Raw genomic sequence first — 27506 nt, 5'->3', positions numbered from 1 at the left:
ACAGTATTTCATATAGAAAGAGATGCAGGTGTAGGAGAGGTCATCCTGGTTCTGTTTTGGGATAGGACTCATTTGGTAGGAAAGCAAGTGTGTGTAAAGTTGCTGTTGGAAAAAGGAATGTCATTATCATGAACTAGTCTGTAAATGCAGTGGAGGCAATTAATGTTAGCTCCAAAGCATGATCTCTGGGGAAACAGAAGACAAACATAAGTTTTCATATTTTTAATGAGGTCCCTTGGATTTCCTAACTCATAAAAAACCCTTGGGTCATTCTAGGAGGTGGCTCTTTTGGTATCAGCAAATCCCTTTTATCACAACATATTCTCACAAGAAAACACCGGTCAAAGCCACCATGAGAAACCATGATCTGTGACTCCTGGCTTCCCAGAGCCTGGGGTACTGAACAATGTGCTCTGGTTCCCTCAATCCCAAACTTGATCAGAACACAGGAAAATCATTCTGAACTTCTCACTGCCCAAACTTATCAGTGCCACTTGCCCCTGTGTAAGAATAGGGGAGTGGAGTTAACAAAGTCCTCTTTGAGCCCTGAGGGAAAAGGGTGAGTGTTGACTGTATCTGTCCTGCTAAGTACTCACAAACCTCATCTGTGGGAGCCCAGAAATACTCAAAATGGCTCACCTTCTCTGCTGATGCCACCATTGACTCTGAGGAGGGCAAAACGTGGCCTGGAGGGGCTGTACAGTTTAGAGTGGTTGAAGAATCCCAGGAGCTCCTCCCTATAGAAGTTGCTTCCAGGTCTTCTTGACATTAAGTGCTCAGAAGGGTGGGCTTGGGTTCATTCCTTCATTCTGGGTCGTAATTCATTAGTGTTGGATTGGGTGAAGAGAACAAGGTTCCCATATTTCAATGTTTCTGTTGTACCTCTAATCACAGGTATGTGTGAAGAAAGAATGGCCTCAGGAAATGAGTCTTCAGTGACCCAGTTTATCCTGCTGGGATTAACTCAACAGCCAGAACTGCAGCTGCCTCTCTTCTTTCTTTTCTTAGGAATCTATGTGGTTGCTATGGTGGGGAACCTGGGCTTGATTGTTCTCATTTTTGTGAATCCTCACCTACACACCCCCATGTACTACTTCCTCTTCAACTTGTCCTTTGTTGATCTCTGCTACTCCTGTGCCATAACCCCCAGAATGCTGGTGAGTTTTGTGAAACAGAACACCATCTCCTATGCTGAGTGCATGACTCAGCTCTTTTTCTTCTGCTTCTTTGCTATTGATGAGTGTTATATCTTAACATAGATGGCCTATGATAGATATGTGGCCATTTACAAGCCCCTGCTGTACAAGGTCATCATGTCTCCTCAGATCTGCCTCATGCTGACGGTGTGTACATATACAATGGGAATTGCAGGTGCTATGGCCCACACTGGATGCATACTGAGACTCACCTTCTGTGATGGCAACGTCATCAATCATTTCATGTGTGAAACACCTCCTCTCCTCCAACTCTCTTGCACAAGCACCTACATCAGTGAGCTGGTGGTTTTCATTGTGTTGCTCATCAACGTAACAGTGCCCATTCTCACTCTCTTTGTTTCTTATACCAGGATCCTCTCCAGCATCCTGCACATCCATTCAGCCCATGCCAGGTCGAAAGCTTTGAGAACCTGCAGCTCCCACATGATCACTGTTTGTCTTTTCTTTGGAGCTGCATCTTTTACATATTTTAAGCCTTCTCCTGCTGGGTCTCTGGCTCAAGATAAAGTATCCACTGTTTTTTATACTATTGTGGGACCAATGATGAATCCTTTCATCTATAGCTTGAGGAACAAAGATGTTCATGTTGCACTGAGTAAGACTTTGCAGAAGAAAAAGTTCTTTTCCTAAATAAAATGGTATTAGTTATCAATGCCATTTCTGGGTAAGGACACATGATATGTATATTCATGGAAAGAAGAGTAAGAAATCAAAATAAAAATGTGAATAATTTAGAAAATAGGAATAATTTAGTTATATAGATCACAAATGAAGAAAATATAAAGAAGTGGAGTGTCAGAACTTCAGCCTTTCAGAGAAAGTCTGAAGAAGAGTTCATTCTGTTCTTAAGATAAATTTCAGGAATTATAATGTGTGTTTTAAATAGAAAAAGTTGCATGAAAATTACACCAGAAATGATAAGACTGTGAGCTTTTTGACTAGGAAATTGTGCAGCTTTTTTTTTTCATGGAGATATCATGTTTGGTGGACTTAAATTCATTTATTAATTTAGCAACCCTCTGTTGAAAGTTATAGGAGATTTTGTTTTGGGGGATTGCTTTGTTTTCATGAATGCAGAACTGCAAAGGATGCTTTTCTCCCTCTGGTCTCTGGTCTGTTCTCATTGTCATCTTAGGAGAGGGTGAGATATGGAGACCAAGGATTTTCTTCTGGGTCTGGTTAAGAACAAGAAATACAAATAAACTCTCTCTGTCTCTCTCTCTCACTGTCCACTCTGCCTGTCAAAAATAAAAAAAAATAAAAATTAAAAAAAAGAAATACAAATAACCTTATGGAGCAGCCAGATAAAAGGTTTAACTGGTTGTATTTCAGGGAAAGAGTATAGGTACTGAAGCATCATATGTGTTCATTGGGAAGAATTTTACCATAAATGTTTACCAATTATTGGTAGAGAAATACTTTTCCTCTCTCTAAATAGATGTCAAAATCTTAAATAATTATAATTTTCTCATTATTTTCATTCTTCCTTTTTTCCTCAGTGGTTTATGTGATATAAATAATGCAGTATTTTAATAAGCAGATACATAATGTGTATGTACCCTGTACCTAGATGTTTTTAAAATTCAAAGATCTCCTGGTGATAAAGACAGGAGATGACTGAGCTGTCAGAGGGCTGATTGTTTACAGCAAGGTGTACATGGGTTGGCGTTCATAAGACATGATGAGTGAGCAGATACATGCAGACATATCATGGAAATGTTATGCAGAATGATATATTAAGGTGATGATAGAGTACCTGCAAGTTGTACTTTAGACAGAGTGGTCAGGAAGGGCTTTTCTGAGGAGGTGATATGTCCTATGAGTGCTGACAGACAAGAAGGAACTAAGCACATGGAGTACTCTAGGCAGAGGGAGTAGCGGGGGCAAAGGCTCAGAGGCAGTGACCATCCCAGCGGGTACAACGGTCAGTGTGACAGTGGTGTGGTGGAGGAGGGGTGCATGTTGACTGATTTAAAAGTCACATTACAGTAATTCTATGCACTTTTCTTTTTACCTAATGTCCCAAAATCAATATGTATCTTATAATCAGTGACATTTTACACTCATATCTGCCTGCTGGCAGTTGTACTGTAGTTGTCATTGCTTTTGCATGGACAAACTTGTTTGTAGCTATTCATGTTCTGTAGTTGAGAAGAATTACTCATCAATATGTGTGGAGTTTATTTCCTTTGAAATTATTTAGTTTTTAATAAATATTTCTTAGAAAGCTTATTTCTACAGTTTGTATAACTATAACTTCAATTATATATTTAATACAACATTGAAGTTAAAAGCATTATATTTACAGAAATATGTGGTTACAAGTGCAGTGGATATAAACTTGAAAACAACAGTATTGTACATTATTGATGGTACAACTGTAATTTTACTTATCATTTATTTATTTCAAAATCAATCAAAAGAAGTCCTAAGAAGGCAAGATGTCTAAAAGACAATTCCATTGGGTTGCATTTCATTCTTGAGACACATACAAATGAGTAAGTTGTACATTAAATGCAATGTAACTGAAGGAAGGACAAATTATTGAATGTTTTTTAGAGTGGACATTTGGGAAAGTGAGTAAGCTGATACTTGGCTTGTCTGAAAGCCATTTTGTATTGTTTTGATTTGGGGAGTAAACCAGTGAGTGAGAGACTCTCTCTGTCTGAACCTGTTTTTTTTTTTTTTTTAATTGATTGATCAAATAATTAATTAATTATTTTCCCCAGAAACCTTTTTTTTTTTTTTAAACTTTTATTTAATGAATATAAATTTCCAAAGTACAGCTTATGGATTACAATGACTCTCCCCACCATAACTTTTCCAGAAACCTTTTTTAAAAGATTTATTTTATTTATTTGAAAGACAGAGTTACTGAGAGAGGTTGTCTATCTGCTGTTTCACTCCCCATATGGTTGCAAAGGCTGGAGCTGTGCCAATCCAAAGCCAGGAGCCAGGAGCTTCCTCCAGATGTACCATGTGGGTGCAGGGGCCCAAGGACTTGGGCCATCCTCCACTGCTTTCCCAGGCCATAGCAGAGAGCTGGATTGAAAGAGGAGCAGCCGGGACTAGAATCGGCACCCATATGGAAAGCTGGTGCTTCAGGCTAGGGCTTTAACCACAGCACTGGCCCCCCAAAAACTTTTACTTAAGATATACAAACTTCATCCATTTCATAAATATAACTCTAAGAACAAACGGACTCTCCCCACCTACACTCTCACCCTTCTTCCTCCTCTCTTTCCTATTCCCATTCTTGTTTTTTTTTTTTTACCAAGATCTATTTTCAATTAACTTTATACACGTAAGATTAACTCTATACTAAGTGAAGAGTTCAACAAATAGTATGAAAAAAAGCTGTTGCTAGTCTTTCTCTGCATTTCAAATAAATAAAATCAGTGAATAAAACTTTTAAAAATAAAGGGACATTTTCATTGAGTGTAAAGCAGAAATTCCATGTGGCAGCCACATAATATACTAGTTGCCAATTTATATTTTTTCCTTTTTAGTAATGCAAAACAATGTTATGGTCTTGTATTGTGGTTCGGTGCTTCAAGTTGCCCCTTGTGATGTCCCAGTTTGAATCTGCTTCCTATCCAGCTTCCTGCTACTATGCCTGGGAAGGAAGCAAAGGATGGCCCACATACTTGAGTCATTGCCATCCATGTGGGAAACCCAGATGGAGCTCCAGACTCTTGGTTTTGGTCTGGTCCATCATATTTAGTGAAATAAGCCAGTCCCAAATGGACAAATGCCATATGTTCTCCCTGACCTGTGATAACTAAGAGAGCACCTAAAAGGTAATCTATAGAAGCAAAATTGACACTTTTGTGACATGCAATGACTACCTGTCAAATAAATAAAAAATACTAAAAAATATAAAAAGATGTATATAAAATATCAATATAAAATATAATATAAAATATAAGACTATTTTTATTTATTTGACAGATAGAGCTATAGACAGTGAGAGAGAGAAACAGAGAGAAAGGTCTTCGTTCTGTTTGTTAACTCCCCAAATGGCTGCCATGGCCGGTGCTGTGCCGATCCGAAGCCAGGAGCCAGGTACCCCTTCCTTGTTTCCCATGTGGATGCAGGGGCCCAAGTCCTTCCAGGACACAGCAGAGAGCTGGACTGGAAGAGGAGCAACTGGGATGAGAACCTGGTGCCCATATGGGATGCCAGCGCTGCAGGTGGAGGATTAACCAAGTGAGCCACAGTGCTGGCCCCTATATAAAATATTTTTAAGACCCATGTGGGAGACCTGGAAGAAGCTCCTTGCTCCTGGCTTCAGATTGGTGCAGCTCCAGCCATTGCAGCCAACTGGTGAGTGAATCAGTGGATGGAAGACTTCCTCCTCCCCTGCTCAGTGCCTCTCCTCTCTCTATGAGAGAGAAAGGAAGCTTCCATCTGATGATTCACTCCCCAAATGTCCTACATAATGGAAGCAGGGCTAAACTGAAGACAAGAGCCTGGAACCCCATCTGGATCTCCTGTATGGGTGGCAGGAACTCAAGTTCCTGCAGTATCAGGGTGCTCAGCAAGAAGTGCAACAGCCAGGACTTGAACCAGCACTCTGATATAAGAAGCAGATATCCCAAGCAACTGTAACCCACTGTGCCACAATGCCTACTCCTTGTTTCCCATTTTCTTGCCTCCACAAGGGTTATTTGATATTTTTTTCAGAATTCAAATTTGAGGCCGGCGCCGTGGCTCACTAGGCTAATCCTCCGCCTAGCGGCGCCGGCACACCGGGTTCTAGTCCCGGTCGGGGCGCCGGATTCTGTCCCGGTTGCCCCTCTTCCAGGCCAGCCCTCTGCTGTGGCCAGGGAGTGCAGTGGAGGATGGCCCAGGTGCTTGGGCCCTGCACCCCATGGGAGACCAGGAAAAGCACCTGGCTCCTGGCTCCTGCCATCGGATCAGCGCGGTGCGCCGGCCGCAGCGCGCGGGCCGCGGCGGCCATTGGAGGGTGAACCAACGGCAAAGGAAGACCTTTCTCTCTGTCTCTCTCTCTCACTGTCCACTCTGCCTGTCAAAAAAAAAAAAAAAAAAAAAAAAAAAAAAAAAAAAAAAAAAAAAAAAAGAATTCAAATTTGAGTCATCTATAGTGCTCTGAATTTTATTTCTCTCTATATGTTTAGTGTTTACCATAGATATCACAACATGTAACTTACGCAACTGACAGTACTTTAAGAAAACTGTAAAAATCTTACTTCTATTTAATTACTTTTACCTTTTCCTATTTTGAAAAATTATCTTAAGTATTTCCTCTATGTAGATTGAGTGCAATATCAAATGATATTTTTGTTCCAGCTGCAGGCGGTGGATTTACCCACTATGCCACAGCACCTGCCCCAAATAAATAAATCTTAAAAAAAGTTAGGGTACTGACACTAAGACCTGGTGGTGACTAGTGGTGCCCACAGTGCCAGAATCCCATATGGACATGGGTTAATTTCCTGGCTGCTCCATTTCTGATCCAGCTCCCTGTTAATGATTCTAGGAAAGCAGCAGAAGATGATTAATTCTTTGGATCCCTGCACCTGCATGGGAAATCCTGAAGAAACTCCTGGCTCCTGGCTTCAAATAGGTTCTGTTGCAGCCATTTGGGGAGTGAAGCAGTGGATGGAAGACCTGTCTCTCTATTACTGCCACTCTGTAACTCTCCCTTTCAAATAAATACATAAATAAATCTTAAAAAACATAAAGTGGGAAACAAAAGAGTGAGAAAAAGGAACAAGAGAAAACAGAATACAAATATGGAGTAGTTCCTAAGACATAAATAAGTCAATAAATTATTTAAATAAATTAAATGGAAGGCTCAACTAAAGGAAAGAGTGTCAAGTGCATTTAAAAGTGATCAATCTATATACTGTCTATAACTTCAAGTACAACAGTATGAAGCTACTTCAAAATATTTCTGAAAAATGGAATTAAAAGATCAAGCTGTTTTGGTACAAAATTTTTAAATGTGGAAACAGCCTTGTGGCATAGCAGCTAAAGGCACCCATCTGGTATTCTGGCATCCCATATGAGCACTTGTTCATGTCCTGGCTGCTCCACTTTCTTTTCTAAGAATTATTTTATTTATTTGAAAGGCAGAGTTACAGAGAGAGGTATTCTGTTCCTCTGGTTCACTCCCCAAATGACTGCAATGGCTAGAGCTAAGCTAATCTAAATCCAGGAGCCAGGAGCTTCTTCTGGGTCTCCCAGGAGGGTGCAGAGGACCCAAGAATTGGGGCATTTTTGTACTGCTTTCCAAGGTGATAGCAGAGTTGTGTCAGAAGTGGAGCAGCTGGAACTCGGACCTGGTGGCCATGTAGGATGCCGCTCTACAGGCTGGGGCTTTAACCCACTACACCACAGCACTGGCCTCTGCTCCACTTTTGATCCAGCTCCTTTATAATGGCCTGGGAAAAGCAGTGAAATATAACCCAAGTACTTGGGCCTCTGCATCCATGTGGGAGACCAGGAAGAAGCTCCTGGCTCCTGACTTTGATCTGGCCCAGTGCTGGCCAATGTGGACATCTGAGAAGTGAACCAGCAGATGGAAGATCTCTGTCTCTGTCTCTTTCAGTAACTTTGCCTTTCAAATGGATAAATAAATCTTCAAAAAAATTAAATGTATGCATTTTCCATGAATTTTGTGAACTGTCCTCATATAAGTAGATTGAAAGTAAAAGAATAGTAGAATACCTAACATATATGCCAGACATTTCTCAAAGAAGGTGCAAAAATAATATTGAAAAAAGTACAAAACATTTCTGTTGTTTTGTAGCTCAGATTCAATTATTTGTGGGTTCAGAATGTGTATTTATATGCTGTGGGGAGAATAAGAGCAAGAAACAAACAGATAAATGTATAAATATGGACAAATGATGTGAATTCTGCAGTGATCATATTGCTTTTCTATTTGGGAGTGTGGATGTGATTCATTTGGTAGGAAACCAAGTGTATGTAGAATGTTGTTCCAAAAAGTGAATGTCATTATCTTAAACCAGGCTGTAGATGCAGGGTAAGTAATTTCTGTCAGCTGCAAATTCTGATCTCTGGGGAAGCAGATGAGGCGCATAGGTCTTCCAACCTTTAATGAGATCCCTTGGATTTTATCAACCATAAAAACCCTTGGGCCATATTAGTAATTGGCATTTCTGGTACTGGAAAACACTACTTATTATCCACTAGGCTGGCAAGAAAACTCTGGTCAAAGTCACCACCCAAAACAATGACCTGTTATTCATGGCATCCTAGAGTCTGGAGAACTGAGGAATGTGTTCTAGTCTCTAATTCCCAAAGTAGCCTCAAACAGAAAGTATCTCCTTTCTGGTCTGTTCATTGGTAAAATTGATCAGTGTCACTTGCTCCTTCATGAAAACAGGGGAGAAGTATTAACAAGGTCCTCCCTTGGATCTCAAGACAAGAGGGTGAGTGTTGATTGTGTCTGTTCTGCTAACTCCTTCCAAATCCTATTTGTGGAGCCTGGGAATCCTTGTAATGTCTTATCTTTTCTTTGCTGAGAACTCTATTGACCCTGAGGTAGGCAGACATGGACTGGAGATGCTAGAGAGGAAGAGTTGTCTTAGAGACCCTGCATCTCTTTCCTGCAGAAATTGCCTTCCCAGATGTACTCGACACTAATCTTTACACATTCTCTCCATTGTATAAACTGCAAAAAATGAAGATGCACAGAGGATAGGCTGGAGTTCTCTTCCCCATTCTGGGTTTCAATGTCATTAGAGTAGGGATGGGTGAAAAGATCTGGGTTCTCATATTTTTAAATTGCTATTTTTTTCTCTTTTCACAGATATGTCCAAGGGAATAATGACCTCAGGAAATGAGTCTTCAGTGACCCAGTTTATCCTGCTGGGATTAACTCAACAGCCAGAACTGCAGCTGCCTCTCTTCTTCCTCTTCCTGGGAATCTATGTGGTCACTGTGGTGGGGAACCTGGGCTTGATTGCAATGATTGGTCTGAACCCTCACCTGCACACCCCCATGTACTATTTCCTCTTCAACCTGTCCTTCATTGATCTCTGCTACTCCTGTGTCATAATCCCCAGAATGCTGGTGAGTTTTGTGAAACAGAACATCATCTCCTATGCTGAGTGCATGACTCAGCTCTTTTTCTACTCCTTTTTTTGTAATTGATGAGTGCTGTATGTTGACATCGATGGCCTATGACCGATATGTGGCCATCTGTAAGCCCCTGCTGTACAAGGTCAGCATGTCCCTTCAGGTCTGCCTCATGCTAACAGTATGGACATTTGTAATGGGGTTTGTAGGTGCTGTGGCTCACACAGTGCATGTATGCTGAGACTCACTCTGTGACAGCAACATCATCAATCATTTTTCATGTGACATCCATCCACTTCTCCAGCTCTCCTGCACAAGCACCTACATCAATGAGCTGGTGGCTTTCATTGTGGTGGGGATCAATGAAACAGTGCCCAGTCTCACCCTCTTTGTTTCTTATACTCAGATCCTCTCCAACATCCTCCACAACCATTCGACCCATGGCAGGTTCAAAGCCTTCAGTATTTATATCTCCCATGTAATTGCTGTTTGTCTCTTTGGATCTGCAGCATTCATGTTCCTAAAGTCTTCTTGTGCTGAGTCTCTGCCTCAAGAGAAAGAATCCCCTATTTTTTACACCATTGTGGGGCCAATGATGGATCCTTTCATCTATAGTTTGAAGAACAAAGATGCCCAAGTTGCACTAAGACTTTGAAGAAAAGCATCCTTTCTTTAATCATAGCTGTATTTTTGTTATAGATTCCAATTCCTAATAAGGGCACATTACAAATAAATTCAGAGAAAGAAGAGTAGAAAATCCAAATAAAAATGCAAATGATTTAATGATATGAAAAGTAATTAGTTGTTGGTGTCATTTCACAACTCAAGAAAATGTATGTAAAAGCAGTATTAGGCCTTAGATCATTCAGAATCTGTAGAATAGTTCCTCCTATTATTCTCCAGCTTCCTTTAAGTAATTATGATGTTATAAGGAGAAAAAGCTGGATGACACTAACTTCTAGGGCCTCAGGGTTGGAATATAGATGCTGAGTCATGCTATATATTCACTGGGAAGAACATCCCTACAAATGTTTTATGATCCATTGTGGAGAAATTTTTCCCTTTCACAAAATAGATTTTAAAATCTTAATTTACCATCAGTCATATTTTCCCTGTATTATTATTGTTTATTTGAAATACAGAGCAAGAGTGAGAGTGAGAGAGAGAGAAATCTTCCATTCGCTGCTTCATACTCCCCAAATGACTGAAAAGGCAGGGCTGGACCAAGCTGAAACCAGAGACCAGGACCTCAATCCAGGTCTCCTATGAATGTGATTGGGACCCAACTGTTGGAGGCATCACCTGTTATCTCCCAGGGTGTACATAAACTGGAAGCTAGATTACAGTATGGAATGTAGGCATTCCACGCAGCAGCTTAGCTGGTGTACACAAATAGCAAGCTGCTCCAGTTCTGATCCAGCTCCCTGCTGATGTGCCTAGGAAAACAGAAGATTGGCTCTTGCACGCATGCGGGACACCTGGATGAAACTCCTGGATCCCAGTTTTGGCTTGGCTCATCCCCAGCTGTTGTAGCCATTTTGGGAGTAAACCAGTGGATGGAAGGCCTCTCTTGTTGTCTCTTCCTCTCTCTCTGTAATTCTGCCTTTCAAATAAAATAAATAAATCTTTTAAAAATTTCAGAGCTATTTAGTGTTATTTAAAAGATAATGTTTAGTGGATTTCACTACAGATCACCATGGAACCCTTGACATAACTCCAGGATGTGTTAAAAATGAGATAAGGTGGGAGGAGAAAGAAGAGTTAATGTTTTTTGTGTGATTAGTATCAAATAAGTTAGTTTTGGGTGAAAATAACAACCACTTTTCAAAGGTTGCAAAGCCTTGATCCCTAAAGTTTATTTCCTAAATCTTTGTCTGCACACATAATATCCTATTATGTACCCCTCCTAACCACACCACTGTCACACTGTTTGTCACACTCATCAGATGGTCTGGGACTTTGCCTCAGCCACTCTGTATGACTGGAATGTTCCATGTACTTGGCTCCCTCCTGTCATTCAGTTCTCAGTGTAAATTTCACCTCCTCAAAAAGCCCTCCCTGGCCACCCAGTGTAAAGACATCACACAAGTACTCTCTGTATCATCATCTTAGTATAAGACTCTATATAACACTCTAGGATAGGTACACATATATCTGCTCACCCATTGTGTGCCCTTATTCAAAAGTTTAATCTATTAACTGGCTTTTACTCTGAGTGAGATAAGGTATTTGTGAAATCACTATTTTATAGTTCATAAATTGACTTGAAAAATCAGAATTAAGAAAGCAGAACTGAGTAACACCTGTAAGAGAAATGGTTACATTGTAACATTAATGATTACATTGTTGAAAAAAACTTGCTTTATCCACATTATAGTAACACAATAAAATATTTATTTTGGAAAAATAAAATTGGATACATGTCACAGACTCATATAAAACTGTGTACATTTACATCAAGTCTCATGGTCAAAAAGGCAAACCACTCTGATTTATTTTTGTTGATACCCTAATCCCTCTTTATCTGACTGAGAAGTCCTTTTTCTGATACACATTTTTTATATATTTATATTTTATTTAATGAACATAAATTTCCAAAGTACAGCTTATGGATTACAATAGCTTCCCCCCCCCAATAACTTCCCTCCCACCCACAACACTCCCCTCTCCCACTCCCTCTCTCCTTCCATTCACATCAAGATTAATTTTCAATTACCTTTATATACAGAAGATCAATTTAGCATATATTAAGTAAAGATTTCAACAGTTTGCACCCACACAGAAACACAAAGTGTAAAATACTATTTGAGTACTAGTTATAGCATTAATTAAACACGTAAGAGTAATTGTGTATTAATTACAGAGTTCAACCAATAGTTTTTTTTTTTTTTTTTTTTTTTTTGACAGGCAGAGTGGACAGTGAGAGAGAGAGACAGAGAGAGAAAGGTCTTCCTTTTTGCCGTTGGTTCACCCTCCAATGGCCGCCGCTGCAGCCGGCGCACTGCGCTGATCCTGGCAGGAGCCAGGAGCCAGGTGCTTTTCCTGGTCTCCCATGGGGTGCAGGGCCCAAGCACCTGGGCCATCCTCCACTGCACTCCCTGGCCATAGCAGAGAGCTGGCCTGGAAGAGGGGCAACCGGGACAGAATCCGGCGCCCCAACCGGGACTAGAACCCGGTGTGCCGGCGCCGCAAGGTGGAGGATTAGCCTATTGAGCCACGGCGCCGGCTTCAACCAATAGTTTTAAGTAGAACATAAAAATACTAAAAGGGTAAAGCATTAAGTTCTTTTTTTTCTTTTTCTTTGTTTGTTTGTTATATAGTTATTTTTTTATTTAATAAATGTGAATTTACAAAGTGCAACTTTTGCATTGTTGTGGCTTCCCCCCACAACCTCCCTCCCTCCCGTGGCCCTCCCCTCTCCCACTCCCTCTCCCATCCCACCCTTCATCGAGTTTCATTTTCAATTACCTTCATATACTGAAGATCAACTTAGTATTTACTAAGCAAGGATTTCAACAGGCTGCACTCACACAACCACACAAGGTATAGGGTATTGTTTGACTAGTAGTGTTGTTTTTAAGTTTCATAGTAAACCACATTAAGGACAGAGATCCTACATGGGGAGCCTGTACCCAGTGACTCCCATTGTTGATTTAACAATTGGCACTGTTATTTATGGCGTCAGCAATCACCCGAGGCTCTTGCCATGAGCTGTCTAGGCTATGGAAGCCCCTTGAGTTCACCAACTCTGAACTTGTTTAGTCAAGGCCGTATCACAGTGGAGGTTCCTTCCTCCCTTCAGAGAAAGGCACCTCCCTCCTTGATGGCCTGTTCCTTCTGCTGGGGTCTTGTTCACCAGGATCTTTCATTTAGATTGTTTTTGCCACTGTGTCATGGCTTTCCATGCCTGTGAGACTCTTATGGACCTTTTAGCCAGATCCGAATGTCCCAAGGGTTAATTCTGAGGCAGGAGCGCTACCATTCTATGAGTCTGCTGTGTGTCCTGTTTCCCCCGCAGGATCATTCTCTCCCTTTTAATTCTATCCTTCATTATTTGCTTACACTGGTCTTATTTGTGAAATCTCGACACATACCCTATCTTTTTGTCTGATACACATTTTGAAAATACACATTTCTCACAGTTTAGTGTGACTTTTTATGTTCTTAATCATATCTTAAAAGTTAACATAAAGAAAAGATATTGCCAAGTCATAAAATAGGCACAAAATCTAGGCTGACATTTCACTCAAGAAGCCATGAAAATGGCTAATAAGTGTGTGAAAAAGATGTTGACTATCACAATGTGTTAAGTACATACAAATCAAAATCAAAATGAACTACAACTATGTACTCATTAGAATGACAGTAAATAAAAATAGCAATGATGCCCAGTGTTGGTGAAGATATGGATAAACTCAACACTCATATTTAGCTGGAGGAGACATAACATGGTAGAGTTTCTTTCAAAAATGTCAGATTCAAATAAAGCTAAACCTAACCTTCCCATTTAACCTAGCAATTTCACTTCCCACGCTTTCTTTTCACTTGTTGTTTTGAAAATATATTCTTCTTCTAGCTAGAATGCACTTTTAATTTTTTAATCTATTTGAAAGGCAGAAGAGAGGAAACAACACAGAAAGAGAGAGAGAGAGAGAGAGAGAGAGAGAGAGATTGTCCATCTTTTGTTTCACTCTGAAGATAACTGCAAGGCCTAGGCCTGGGTTGGAATCTAGAATCCAGGAACTCCATTCTTGTCTCCCACATGGGTGGCAGGGTCCTAACCCTTGGGTCACCTTGTGTTGTGTGTCAGCAGGGAGCTAGATTGGAAGTGGAGCAGCCAGGCCTGGAACTGATTCAGCACTTACATGGGATGCTGGCATCCCAGGGTGCAGCTTAACCTGCTCTGCCACAATGCCTACCCCAGGAATTCCAAAATTTTTAAAGCACATTATAAGGTATTATTCCTTCCCCTACCCCCACCATTCTTTTAAAAAAATGAGTTATATTTTATGTTTTTTGATAAAAGCCACTTTGAGGTAGAAATTGATATATCATTTTGATTTTGGTAGCATTTCCCTGAAGATTAGTGTGGAAATGACCAATAACAAATTGGAACCATTTGTGTCAAAACCCTGATAAAAATCAAATGACAGGTGTACCTAAGGAAGGTATCTTGAATTGGCATTGCGACAAGTGGATCGAGCTGCTGTGTGAGATGCTTGCTTCCTATATGGGAGTGCATGGGATCAAATCTCTCCTCCTCTTCCACTTCAGCTCCTGCTTATGCACCTGGGAGACAACAGATGATGGCCCAAGTACTTGGGTTCCTGCCACCTACATGAGAAACCAGGATAGAGCTCCTGGTTCTTGACTTCAGCCTGTCCAGCCCTGGATTGGAGAATCAGCCAGTGTGTGGAAATGCTGTCTCTCTTTCTCTCTTCCCGTCTCCATTTCAAATAAATAAACTTTTATCTATAAAGAAGAGGTATTTTATGTTCATTCCAGAAACACCTGTGTATTGCACTTCTCCTTATACCAGATATTATCATAGCAAATTTCTCTGGCCTGCAGTATTTTAGACAAGGTCCTGGTATCAGTAAAGTTGCCTAGAAGAACTGCATCTGAGGAGGAAAAAACACTCACTCCTGCACTATGTTCTTTGCCCAGTGAGCTTTACTGAAAGGAGCTTGCATCTACTTCACTCTCTAAAAGTTACTCTTTTGTCCTGATTTCCTCAGATGTATCCAGGAATTTGATAGCATGCCCAAGCTGGATTGCAACCCTTCTGCTATTCCAAAATAAAATCTCATGTACATTTGGACCTGTATCTCTGAATATATGATTTTTTTTTTTGACAGGCAGAGTTAGACAGTGAGAGGGAGAGAGAGAAAGGTCCTCCTTCTGCTGGTTCACTCCCCAAATGACCGCCAAGGCTGGCATGCCGCGGATCTGAAGCCAGAAGCCAGGCACCTCCCCCTAGTCTCCCATGTGGGTGCAGGGTCCAAGCACCTGGGCCATCCTCCACTGCCTTCCCGGGCCACAGCAGAGCTGGACTGGAAGAGGAGCAACCGGGACAGAATCGGCGCCCCAATGATTATATGATTTTTTTTTTAAAAATTGACACTAGTATTGCATAATACTAATACTGCATAAAACGAACAGTTTTTCTCTGGATTAAGAGTCCCAAGTGCTCACCATTCTACAACAGGACAACTCCAGTTGTTTTTCTCTATACTCACAGTCAACATGAAACATTTCTGTGAGGTGTGTGAGGTATTTCCCCACCAACCAATTCTCTCACACCTGGGTTTCCTATAATTTACCTCCATTCTGACCCTGTCTATCAGAACTTAGTGTTAAATCTCAGGTTGTGGGTGAGTGTCACAAGAACAACCCAAGCACAGCCTGTGCAAGGGCAGGCTGTTAGCTGTGCTTCTGACCGACTGGCTCTAAATCAGTTGCACTTTCCATTCTCATGTTCCATCATGAAGGTGATCATGATCAGCATGATCATGAGAGTCATCATGGCTCAGAGGACTCAGGAAAGCTCTTTATTTACACACGGGTTATACAGCTGAGGAACAGCAGATGAAAGTGATGCTAAAGAGAAGTTTGGAAGGGTCCTCAGTACATATGCTTTATTCCTGTAGGGCTGGGGAGCATCATGAGGCAAGCAGATGTGTTCTTGTTCACCAACTCAGAAGCTCCCTGAATTCCTTCCTTTTGGTTTTCTTTGGACGTATCATTAAATAGACAAGATTAATTAAGTCATTGGCTATTGGTGACCCACTCAATATTCCACATCTCCTTTCTCCCTGAGGACCAAAGAGTGGGACTGAGAATAGGGCTGATAGCTGTATGTACTCACATGAGTGTTTCCCATGCAGCCAGTCCCCATCCTGTCAGTATCCAGGAGCCCTAGCCATCTGCAATCTCATTAGCAGGAAAGACATCTGTCCTTGACAAATACCTGGATGAAGAACAAAAATGTTTTCTTATTGTCAGTACAATTTCACAGTGATATTGAAGCAGCTTTTGATATTGAAGCTCCTTTTCATATACAATCTGTCCATTATACATGTATCTACCTTATGGAAATGTCTATTAAACTCATATAAATATTAGACTATTTTATTTTACTTTTACTATTGAGTTTTAGGAGTCCCTTTTATTTTATGGATATTAAGCCTTTTTCAGATACATTGTTCGAACATTGTTCAATGTCTTTTTAGCTTTCTTTTTTCTTTTTTGTTGACAATTTCTGTACTTATTTTTACATTTTTATTGATTATTTGTCAAGGAGGGGGGATAGGGAGAGAGAGAGAGAAAGAGAAAGAGAAAGAGAAAGAGAAAGGCAGGAAGGATGGAAGGCAGAAACAGAGACAGGGGCAGATAGAGAAGAGACACAGAGTGAGATCACCCATTCTTTGATTCATTACTCAAATGCTCACTGCAATTGGGGCTGGCCCAGGCTAAAGCCAGGAGCTAGGAACACAAGCCTGTATCTCCCATATGGGAGAGGGACTCAATTACTTGAGCCATTACCTGCTGCCTCCCAGAGTGTGTATTGGTAGGCAGCTAGATTGGAAGTAGAGCTGGGACTCAATACCTGATACTTTGTTCTGTATTAGCTATGAGTGTATATAGCAGTTGTAAATGACAAATGTATAGAAATGGAGAAATTATTAATGATTCCCAGGAGTTATTGTAGGAATGAAGGCAGCGGCAAAGACTTGACTAAAAAAGATTATATTGCAGGGAAATAATGACTTTAATTCTAAGCTCTACATTAGAATCCTGGATAAAATATTTCTTGCTATGTGATTTGATGTAGCATAAACTTCCAGGGAATATTTCTGACTCTTGTGTCACCTAAATAAGAGTTGTTAACATTTTCATAGTGAGCACACAGTTTAATTAATCACTAAGGTCTTCATCATTGTTGTAGACTAAGGAATATCACTCTCATGGGCTCAATTGCAAGTTTTCCCTGACGAATTTTGAAGATCCTGAAAATAGCAATTGAGATATATTTTAGTAGCGATGGTGTTTTAAATTATCCCAATAGTAAAATTAAAAATAGGGGTTTCACTTTTTTTCTTGCCTCTGCTCTTTCTTTTTACTCACCTAATCCCATGAATTTACTAAAATAATTAACTAATTTAAGAGTTGCTGTGGGGGACAGAAACAAAAAGAGAGAAAGTTAATGAAAAAGCCCCCAACAACTGGTTTATTCCCTAAATGACTTTAATGGCCATGGGCCTGAAACCAGGAGCCAGGAAGTCAATCTGGGTCTACCATACACATGGCAGGAATCCAACCATTTTAGGGATCACCACTGCCTCTCAGGTTCCATTATTAGCAGTAGCTGGAATCAGGAACCAGAGTCTGGGGTTGAGTCAAGAGATTCCAAAGTGGGACACAGGCATTTCAACTGTCTAAGAAGTAGGCCAAATGCTACCCTCGTCCTATAGTATTTCTGGCAATCATCTCCATATGTTTTCCTCACATTTTAACCTTTCTAGCTCCCTTTATTTTTGCATTTACCTGTCACGTATTTCTGTGTGGCTGTCTAGTTGGTAACTGGATTCTACCATATTCAAAACTGACTGTGTTTTTTTTTTTTTTAACCAACATTCCTATTTTTTCTAAATTTGTTTGTAACAACAACATCATTTACTAAAACATATGGGTTAGTATATTTGGGAAGTTCTTGTCTATTTTTAATTCAAATTATAAGTTCTGGTGAATATTCACTTGTAAACTTATTGCACATGTCTATTTCTTAGAACTACTCACAGTGGCATTGTTAATTCAGGACAACTTGTTGAAAATAATTCATAAGCTGATGAATTAAAAATATAATTGCTACATGAAGCTCTTTACATTAGGTTTTCACCTACAATAGTTTCTTACTTCACATTTTCACTATTTCAATTCTGTTCCAATAAAGAAATAAAAATCTTAAGTGATTCCTGATGAACAGATCCTTGGATTTTGCACTTGAGAGGTTTCTATATTGATCCAATTCTGGTCTTGTTCTGAGTTCATGCTCTTTTTTTTTTTTTAATTTTATTTGACAAGTAGATTTGCAGACAGTGAGAGGGAGAGACAGAGAGAAAGGTCTTCCTCCCATTGGTTCACTCCCCAAATGGCTGCCATTGCCAGCACTGTGCTGATCTGAAGCCAGGAGCCAGGTACTTCTTCCTGGTCTCCAACATGGGTGCAGGCACCCAAGCACTTGGGCCATCCTCCACTGCCCTTCCGGGCCACAGCAGACAGCTGGACTAGAAGAGGAGCAATCGGGACTAGAACCCGGTGCCCACATGGGATGCTGGTGCCGCAGGTGGAGGATTAACCAAGTGAGCCATGGTGCCAGCCCCTGAGTTTGTGCTCTTGTAGTCCTGTGGGGAGAGACAATGGGACCTCTCGGGGAGCCTGTGCAAGTTCTCAATATGAGGGTCAGAAAGGAGAGAAACGTGAGTCTTTAACTGTGCTCTTTACCTCAACTCTGACGTTCTCTTTGGTGGCCTCTAAGTGTATACGTGCCCTACCCAATGTTTTTCCTATGCTACATTCAGGTCTATAAGTATAAACACAGAGACTACTTAAATTTCTGCTTGAGGAACAATACTTCTTAGCAACTGTAGGTTAAAGGAAAGATGTAGAGGAAATTATAATTCAATTATTCTTTTATTTTGTGAGTACCTAACGCATATGCCAGATACTTATTGAGTACCTAACAGATGTTCCAAGTATTTCTCTGAGTTGCTGCAGAAGTAACATTGCAGAAAATGGGTAATATTGCTGCTCTTTAGGAGCTTAAAATCAAATGATTTTTGGAGTAGGATATGTGTTTATGTGATATCAGAAGAATAAGAAAAATAAACAGATGAATTTATAATATTTCATATATGAAGAGTTAATGTGGAAGCAGGAGAGGTTACCCTGCCTTTCTTTTGAAAGAAAGCCTGACCTCTGGGATAATCACTGGAGAAACACTGGTTTTCCAGTTTTTAATTAGGTCCCTTGGATTTCCTAACTTATAAACATCTTTGAGTCATATTAGCAAGTGGCTTTATTGGTGCTGGTACATGCTATTTAACACCCCCAAAGCTGTGAAGACACTCGAGGGAGAGCCACTGTGAGAATCCTTGATCTGTTTGTCTTATGGCTTCCCAGATCCTGGGAGACAGGAATGTGATTTGGCTATCTCAGTTGCCAACTTGCTCAAAGCAAATGTAAATCTCTTTTCTGGGCTGCTTGCTTCTACAATCAATCAAAGCTAATTTCCCCTGTGTATTAAGCATGAAGAGTTAAAAAGGCCCTCCCCTGACTCCTGTGGCAGAATGGTGAGTGCTGATGTATCTTTCCCATTATTTGCCTCCAAAATGTTCTTTGTGGAAACCAAGGAGTCCTCAAAATGCACCATCCCCTTTCATGTGAGACCACAATTGACCCTGAAGAAGGCACAGGTGGACTGGAGATGCTGCAGAGTCAAGAGTGAAAAAGAGTCCCTGGATCTCCTTCCTACAGAAATTGCCTATAGGTTTCTTTACATTCATCTTTACACTTTAATTCAGTTAAAAAATTGTAGAAAATGAAGTTGCATAGAGGGTGGGCTTTAGTTAACTTCTCTATTGTGGGTACAGCTGGAGTACACTACCTCTTCTGTGTTGCACTCCCATTAGACTCAAGTGAGTGGAGTCAACATTTTAATATTCCTATTTTTCCACTTCTCACAGATATGTCTGAGGGAAGAGTGGCTTTGGGAAATGACTCCTCAGTGACTGAGTTTATCCTGCTGGGATTAACTCAACAGCCAGAACTGCAGCTGCCTCTCTTCTTCCTTTTCTTAGCAATCTATGTGGTCACTGTGGTGGGGAACCTGGGCTTGATTGTTCTGATTGGTCTGAACCCTCATCTGCACACCCCCATGTACTAATTTCTCTTCAACCTGTCCTTTGTCAATCTCTGCTACTCCTGTGTCATAATCCCCAGAATTCTGATGAGTTTTTTGAAACAGAACATCATCTCCTATGCTGAGTGCATGGCTCAGCTCTTTTTCTTCTCCTTCTTTGTAATTGATTAGTGCTATATATTGACATCGATGGCCTATGACCGATATGTGGCCATCTGCAAGTCCCTGTTGTACAAGAACACCATGTCCCTTGAGGTATGCCTCATGCTGACGGTGGGTGTGTATGCAATGGGGTTTGTGGGTGCCATGGCCCACACTATGTGCATACTGAGACTCACCTTCTGTGATGGCAACATCATCAATCATTTTGTGTGTGATATTTATCCACTTTTTCAGCTGTCCTGAACAATCACCTATGTCAATGAGCTGGTGGCTTTCATTGTGGTGGGCATCAATGTAACAACGTCCAGTCTCACACTCTTTGCTTCTTATACCTGGATCCTCCCCAACATCCTCCACATCCATTCTACCCATGGCAGGTCCAAAGCCTTCAGTACCTGCAGCTCCCACATAATTGCTGTTGGCTTTTTCTTTGGATCTGCAGCATTCATGTTCCTTAAACCTTCGTCTGCTGGGTCTCTGGCTCATGATAAAGTGTCCACTACTTTTTATACCATTGTGGGGCCAATGATGAATCCTTTCATCTACAGTTTGAGAAACAAAGACATTCACATTGCATTAAGACTTTGAAGAAAAGTGTCCTCTTCTAACGTGAAGCTGTTTTGTTACAGAAGTCAATTCCTAGTTAAGCACATGTTATATAAATTCATGGAAATATGAGTAAGGACTCATAATAAAAATTCAAATGATTTAGTAATAAGGAAAATTAGTTACAGATGTCAATTTCATCATTTCAGAGAGTTTGAGAGTCATCCCTTCCATTGTCCTACAGCTTCATTTTATGATTTATAATTATGTAAGGCTAAAGAGCTGGATGAGACTAACTGCTGGGTCTTCAGAGTAGAAATACAACTACATGGACATGTTATGTGTTCACTGGGAAGAACTTTATTACAAGTGTTTAGAATCATTAGTGGAGGAATTTTTTCTTTTCACTGGATTGATGCAAAATATTAATTCATTATCATTCATATTTCTCTTTATTATTTTCTTCCTTTTTTCTCATGAGTTTTATATGATATAAACAATGTGGCATTTTCATAAGCAAATATTATTGAGCATCTACCCTGCACTAGGTTTTATTTAAATTCAAAGATCTTGTGGGGGTGTGAACACAAGGTGTCTGTGCTCTTACAGGGTTACTGCTCATAGCAAGGTGAGATGGAGTGCAGGTGTTCATTAGGAGGAGACATGATGAGTGAGCAGATATAAGAGGATATACCCTTAATGTGTTATGCACAGTCACATGGATACGAAGATACAGAGAATACTGTGTGATTACTTTACACTGGTCATCAGGATTTTTTTTTTTTTTGAGGAGGTGACATTTACAGTGACAACTGACTTACAAGAGGGAACCAAGCACAAGGAACACTCTAGGCAGTGCGAGTATCTGTGGTAAAATCCCAGAGACAGTGACCACCCTGCAGAGTGAGGGCTGTGTGGCAGTGGTATGGTGGAGGGCAGGTACCTATTAGGATATGCATGTGGTATACAGGAAAAGAAACAACTGGAACAAGTCAAGGTATCCTCATCAGATGACTGGATAAAGAAAGTGTGGTATAGAAGCAGTGGAATATCATTCAACCATTAAAATGAATGAAATCATGCCATTTGCAGGAAAATAGACTGTACGACATCCTGCTAAGTGAAATAATCCAGTCCCAGCAAGACAAATATTCCATGATCTCACTCACATATGAGAGCTGAAAAAAATCCCTAAATATGAACATGGGATGTGATTTACAGAGGGTGACAATGGTGGGAGGCATAGACAGAGTTTGGATTAAAAAAAATAGGAGAAACTAGGTGTAGTTCATTAATTGTGACAAATAAACTAATATAAGATATTAATATTAGAAGAATCTAGGCATGGGACATAGGTGAATTCTCTATGCTACTTCATAATTTTTGCTTGTAAATTTAAACCTATTTTTTTCTTTTTAAAAATTATACAGAGGCCAGCACCATGGTAGAGTAGGCTAATCCTCTACCTGAGGTGCTGGCATCCCATATGGGTGCTGGTTCTAGTCCTGGCTGCTCCTTTTCCAATCCAGTTTTCTGTTGTGGCCTGGGAAAGCAGTAGAAGATGGCCCAAGCACTTGGGCCCCTGCACCCACACCAGGAAGAAGCAGCTGGCTCCTGGGTTCAGATCAGCGCAGCTCTGGTAGTTGCAGCCATTTGGGGAGTGAACCAACAGAGGGAGGACCTTTCTGTCTGTCTCTCCCTCTCACTGTCTATAACTCTACCTCTCAAATAAATAAATAAAATCTTTTAAAAATTATACAAAGAGAGCAAATTGCATATATTTTTTAAAACTTTATTTATTTAGGCTGGCGCCATGGCTCCATAGGCTAATCCTCCACCTGTGGCGCAGGCACACCTGGTTCTAGTCCCAGTCCAGGTGTTGGATTCTGTCCCAGTTGCTCCTCTTCCTGTCCAACTCTCTGCTGTGGCCCGAGAGTGCAGTGGAGGATGGCCCAAGTCCCTGGGCCCTGCACCCGCATGGGACCAGGAGAAGCACCTGGCGTCTGGCTTTGGATCAGCATGGTGCACCGGCCACAGCATGCTGGCTGCAGCGGCCATTGGAGGGTGAACCAACGGAAAAGGAAGACCTTAATCTCTGTCTCTCTCTCTCTCTCTCACTGTCCACTCTGCCTGTCCAAAAAAAATTAAATAAATAAAATTTTAAAAAAAGATTTATTTATTTATTTGAAAGTCAGAGTTACACAAAGAGAGAAGGAGAGGCAGAGAGAGAATGAGGCCTTCCATCCTCTGGTTCACTGCCCAACTGACCTCAATGGCTGGAGCTGTGCCTATCTAAAGCCAGGAGCCAGGAGCTTCTTCCGGGTCTCCCATGCAGGTGCAGGAGCCCAAGGACTTGGACCATATTATACTGCTTTCCCAGGCCATAGCAGAGAGCTGGATTGGAAGAGGAGCAGCTGGTCTCAAACCAGGATGCCGACACTGCAGTTGGAGGCTTCACCAGTTACACCACAGCGCTGGCCCCAAAGTTCATATATTTCATGCATACAGTTTGAAGAGTGTGACACTTCCCACACTTCTCTCCTTTCCTCACTCTCAACTTCCCTTCTCCTTATTTTCTTATTTATCTTTTCATTTTTAGAATGACATAATTTCCATTTACTTTATAATCACAAGATTAGCTTTTTACTATATAGAGTTCAACAAGTAGTTAAGTGGAAAAACCACTGTTCCACAAGAGTATAGGTAAGGGCTCTAAACACAAATCAAATCTCAAAATTTTGCTCTTATACATTAATTTTTGTGTACTTTGTATATTAGTTATCACCAATCAGGGAAAACATATGAAGATTACCTTTTGGGGACTGGCTTATTTCACTAAGCATAATGGTCTCCAGTTGCACTCTGAAACCATACTGAAATTTAAAGTGTATTAAAAATAATGGACATCAGCGGCAGACTCAACACACCAGCGCTGGAACGCGAGGTGAGCCGAACCTCAATAGCCCGAGACACCGGCAGGCAAGCGGAGAGAGGAGACTAGAGGGAACGACCCCCGGGGGGGAAGTTCACAAGGCTAACTGGAAGAGAGAGAGAGAGAGAGAGAAAAAAAAAAGGTGACTAGTACGGACACGGGTTTCTCTCTCTCCGCTCACCTCTCAAGGGCGAGCAAGACAAAGAGCAGGCGCCATCTTGGACATACGTCATAAGCAGAGTGACCTCAGGTCTGCACCGGCCCTGAGCCTAGCAGAAAAACCTGACTCTGGGCGGGGCGAATTAACAGGAGATTAGGACCTAGTAAATTTGTGGTGCTACTGAACTGAGACTGTGAAAAAAGAGACGGTGGGGGAGAGAACTCACGGAATTCACGTGAGCACTCTCCAGAGACGCTACAATTCCGTAACTTTGGCAACCCAGTGGGAGGCTGAAGGAGAATTTGAGCCCACTCTGAGGGCCGAACAGATTCCCTGTGTGGTCCTTGGGAAAGAGCTTCTGATCTCTGGCTCCTGTGGGTATATCATTTGCCTGCTAACTACCTCCAACTTCGTTCAGCTGTGCAGAATAACTTCCCTTTTGAATCAAAAAAAAAAAAAAAAAGAGAGAGAGAGAGAGATTTACCACGCCTAACCTGGGAGTGTCACCTTTGGCACACCAAACAGAGCTCTCAGGCCACACCCATCTCAAGCCCTAAGGCTCCATCAAAAACAGATAGTCCACTTAATCTAGAGTCATAGTATAACAAGAAAAAGCACCACAGTGAAGAAACCAAATATCTTCAATATGCCAAATAACAAACGCAAAAACCGAGGTAATAAAAACAAGGAAGTCACCATGACGCCCTCAAATGAAAAAGACACCCCAATTCAAGATTATGAAGATGATGACATAGAAGAAATGCAAGAAGCAGATCTCAAAAAATTGATAAGAACATTAAGAAGTTCTCAAAAACAAATTCTGGAACTACACAAATCCTTAATGGACAAGATAGAAAATCTCTCTCGTGAAAATGAAATATTAAGGAGGAATCAAAATGAAACGAAACAACTAGTACAACAGGAAACTGTGATAGTGACTGAAGTGAAGAATTCAATAGATCAAATGAAAACCACAATAGAGAGCCTTACAAACAGAATGGGTGAAGCAGAAGAGAGAATATCGGACTTAGAAGACAGAGAACAGGAAAGGATACAGTCAGACCAAAGAAAAGAAGAGGAAATTAGAAATCTGAAACATATTGTCGGGAATCTTCAGGATACTATTAAAAAACCCAACATTCGGGTTCTAAGAGTTCCTGAAGGCATGGAGAGGGAGAAAGGATTAGAAGGCCTTTTTAGTGAGATATTAGCAGAAAATTTCCCAGGTTTGGAGAAGGACAGAGAAATCCTAGTACAGGAAGCCCACAGAACCCCTAATAAACACGACCAAAAGAGATCCTCACCACGACACGTTGTAATTAAACTCTCCACCGTGAAACATAAAGAAAAGATCCTAAAATGTGCAAGAGAGAAATGTCAGATTACTCTCAGAGGATCTCCAATCAGACTCACAGCTGACTTCTCATCAGAAACTCTGAAAGCTAGGAGGGAATGGCGAGATATAGCCCAGGTACTAAGAGAGAACAACTGCCAGCCCAGAATATTATATCCTGCAAAGCTATCATTTGTGAATGAAGGTGAAATAAAGACTTTTCATTGCAAACAGAAATTGAAAGAATTTGTTGCCACTCGTCCAGCCCTGCAAAAGATGCTTAAAGATGTGTTACACACAGAAACACAGAAACACGGTCATCACTATGAAAGAAGGTAAAGGAAGGAAACCAAGGAAGGAAAGCTCACAGCAAAAGATCACAGGGAATTCAAAGCATATATTAGAACTTATCTTTGGCAAATGGCAGGGCAAAGTTACCACTTATCATTAGTCACTTTGAACGTGAATGGCCTGAACTGTCCAGTTAAAAGACACCGATTGGCTGATTGGGTTAAGGAACAAAACCCATCTATTTGCTGCTTACAAGAAACACATCTTTCCAACAAAGATCCATACAGACTGAAAGTGAAATGCTGGAAAAAGATATACCATGCCAACAGAAATGAAAAAAGAGCGGGCGTAGCCATCTTAATATCAGACAACATAAACTTTACCACAAAAACTGTTAAGAGAGACAAAGAGGGACACTATATCATGATTAAGGGATCAATTCAACAGGAAGATATAACAATTATCAATGTATATGCACCTAACTACAGGGCACCAGTTTATCTAAAAGATTTATTAACGGACTTAAAGGGAGACTTAGACCCCAATACAGTAGTACTGGGGGACTTCAATACTCCACTCTCAGAAATAGACAGATCATCCGGTCAGAAGATCAACAAGGATACAGTAGATTTAAACGACACTATAGCCCAAATGGATCTAACAGATATATACAGAACGTTCAATCCTACAGCTAAAGATTTTACATTCTTCTCAGCAGTACATGGAACCTTCTCTAGGATTGACCACATACTAGGCCATAAAGCAAGTCTCAGCAAATTCAAAAGAATTAGAATCATACCATGCAGCTTCTCAGACCATAAAGGAATGAAGTTGGAAATTAGCAACTCAGGAATCCCTAGAGCATACGCAAACACATGGAGATTGAACAACATGCTCCTGAATGAACAATGGGTCATAGAAGAAATCAAAAGAGAAATCAAAAACTTTCTGGAAGTAAATGAGGATAACAGCACAACATACCAAAACTTATGGGACACAGCAAAAGCAGTGTTAAGAGGAAAGTTTATATCAATAGGTGCCTACATCAAGAAATTGGAAAGACACCAAATAGATGAGCTTTCAATTCACCTCAAGGATCTAGAAAACCTACAGCAAATCAGACCCAAATCTAGTAGGAGAAGAGAAATAATTAAAATCAGAGAAGAAATCAACAGGATTGAATCAAGAAAAACATTACAAAAAATCAGCCAAACGAAGAGCTGGTTTTTTTGAAAAAATAAACAAAATTGACACCCCATTGGCCCAACTAACTAAAAAAAGAAGAGAAAAGACCCAAATCAATAAAATCAGAGATGAAAAAGGAAATGTAACAACAGACACCACAGAAATAAAAAGAATCATCAGAAATTACTACAAGGACTTGTATGCCAGCAAACAGGGAAACCTATCAGAAATGGATAGATTCCTGGACACATGCAACCTGCCTAAATTGAACCAGGAAGACATAGAAAACCTAAACAGACCCATAACTGAGACAGAAATTGAAACAGTAATAAAGGCCCTCCCAACAAAGAAAAGCCCAGGACCAGATGGATTCACTGCTGAATTCTACCAGACGTTTAAAGAAGAACTAACTCCAATTCTTCTCAAACTATTCAGAACAATGGAAGAAGAGGGAGTCCTCCCAAATTCTTTCTATGAAGCCAGCATCACCTTAATTCCTAAGCCAGAGAAAGATGCAGCACTGAAAGAGAATTACAGACCAATATCCCTGATGAACATAGATGCAAAAATCCTCAATAAAATTCTGGCCAATAGAATGCAACAACACATCAGAAAGATCATCCACCCAGACCAAGTGGGATTTATCCCTGGTATGCAGGGATGGTTTAATGTGCGCAAGACAATCA

General features: G+C 40.7%; 3 pseudogenes; all 3 read left to right on the top strand.

Moving 5' to 3' along the window:
- Nucleotides 1-896: 896 nt before the first annotated feature.
- On the top strand, nt 897-1847 carry LOC100354335 (olfactory receptor 8B3-like; annotated as a pseudogene).
- Nucleotides 1848-9005: 7158 nt separating this feature from the next.
- On the top strand, nt 9006-9966 carry LOC100344789 (olfactory receptor 8B3-like; annotated as a pseudogene).
- A 10065-nt stretch (nt 9967-20031) lies between these two features.
- LOC138846158 (olfactory receptor 8B3-like) lies at nt 20032-20981 on the top strand (annotated as a pseudogene).
- Nucleotides 20982-27506: the final 6525 nt, after the last annotated feature.

This window comes from Oryctolagus cuniculus, chromosome 1 (assembly GCF_051225735.1).
Source record: "Oryctolagus cuniculus isolate XC-2025 breed Fujian yellow rabbit chromosome 1, ASM5122573v1, whole genome shotgun sequence".
Classification (NCBI taxonomy): domain Eukaryota; kingdom Metazoa; phylum Chordata; class Mammalia; order Lagomorpha; family Leporidae; genus Oryctolagus; species Oryctolagus cuniculus.
The sequence above is the reverse complement of the archived record's forward strand: the minus strand, read 5'-3'. Positions and strand labels throughout refer to the sequence as shown.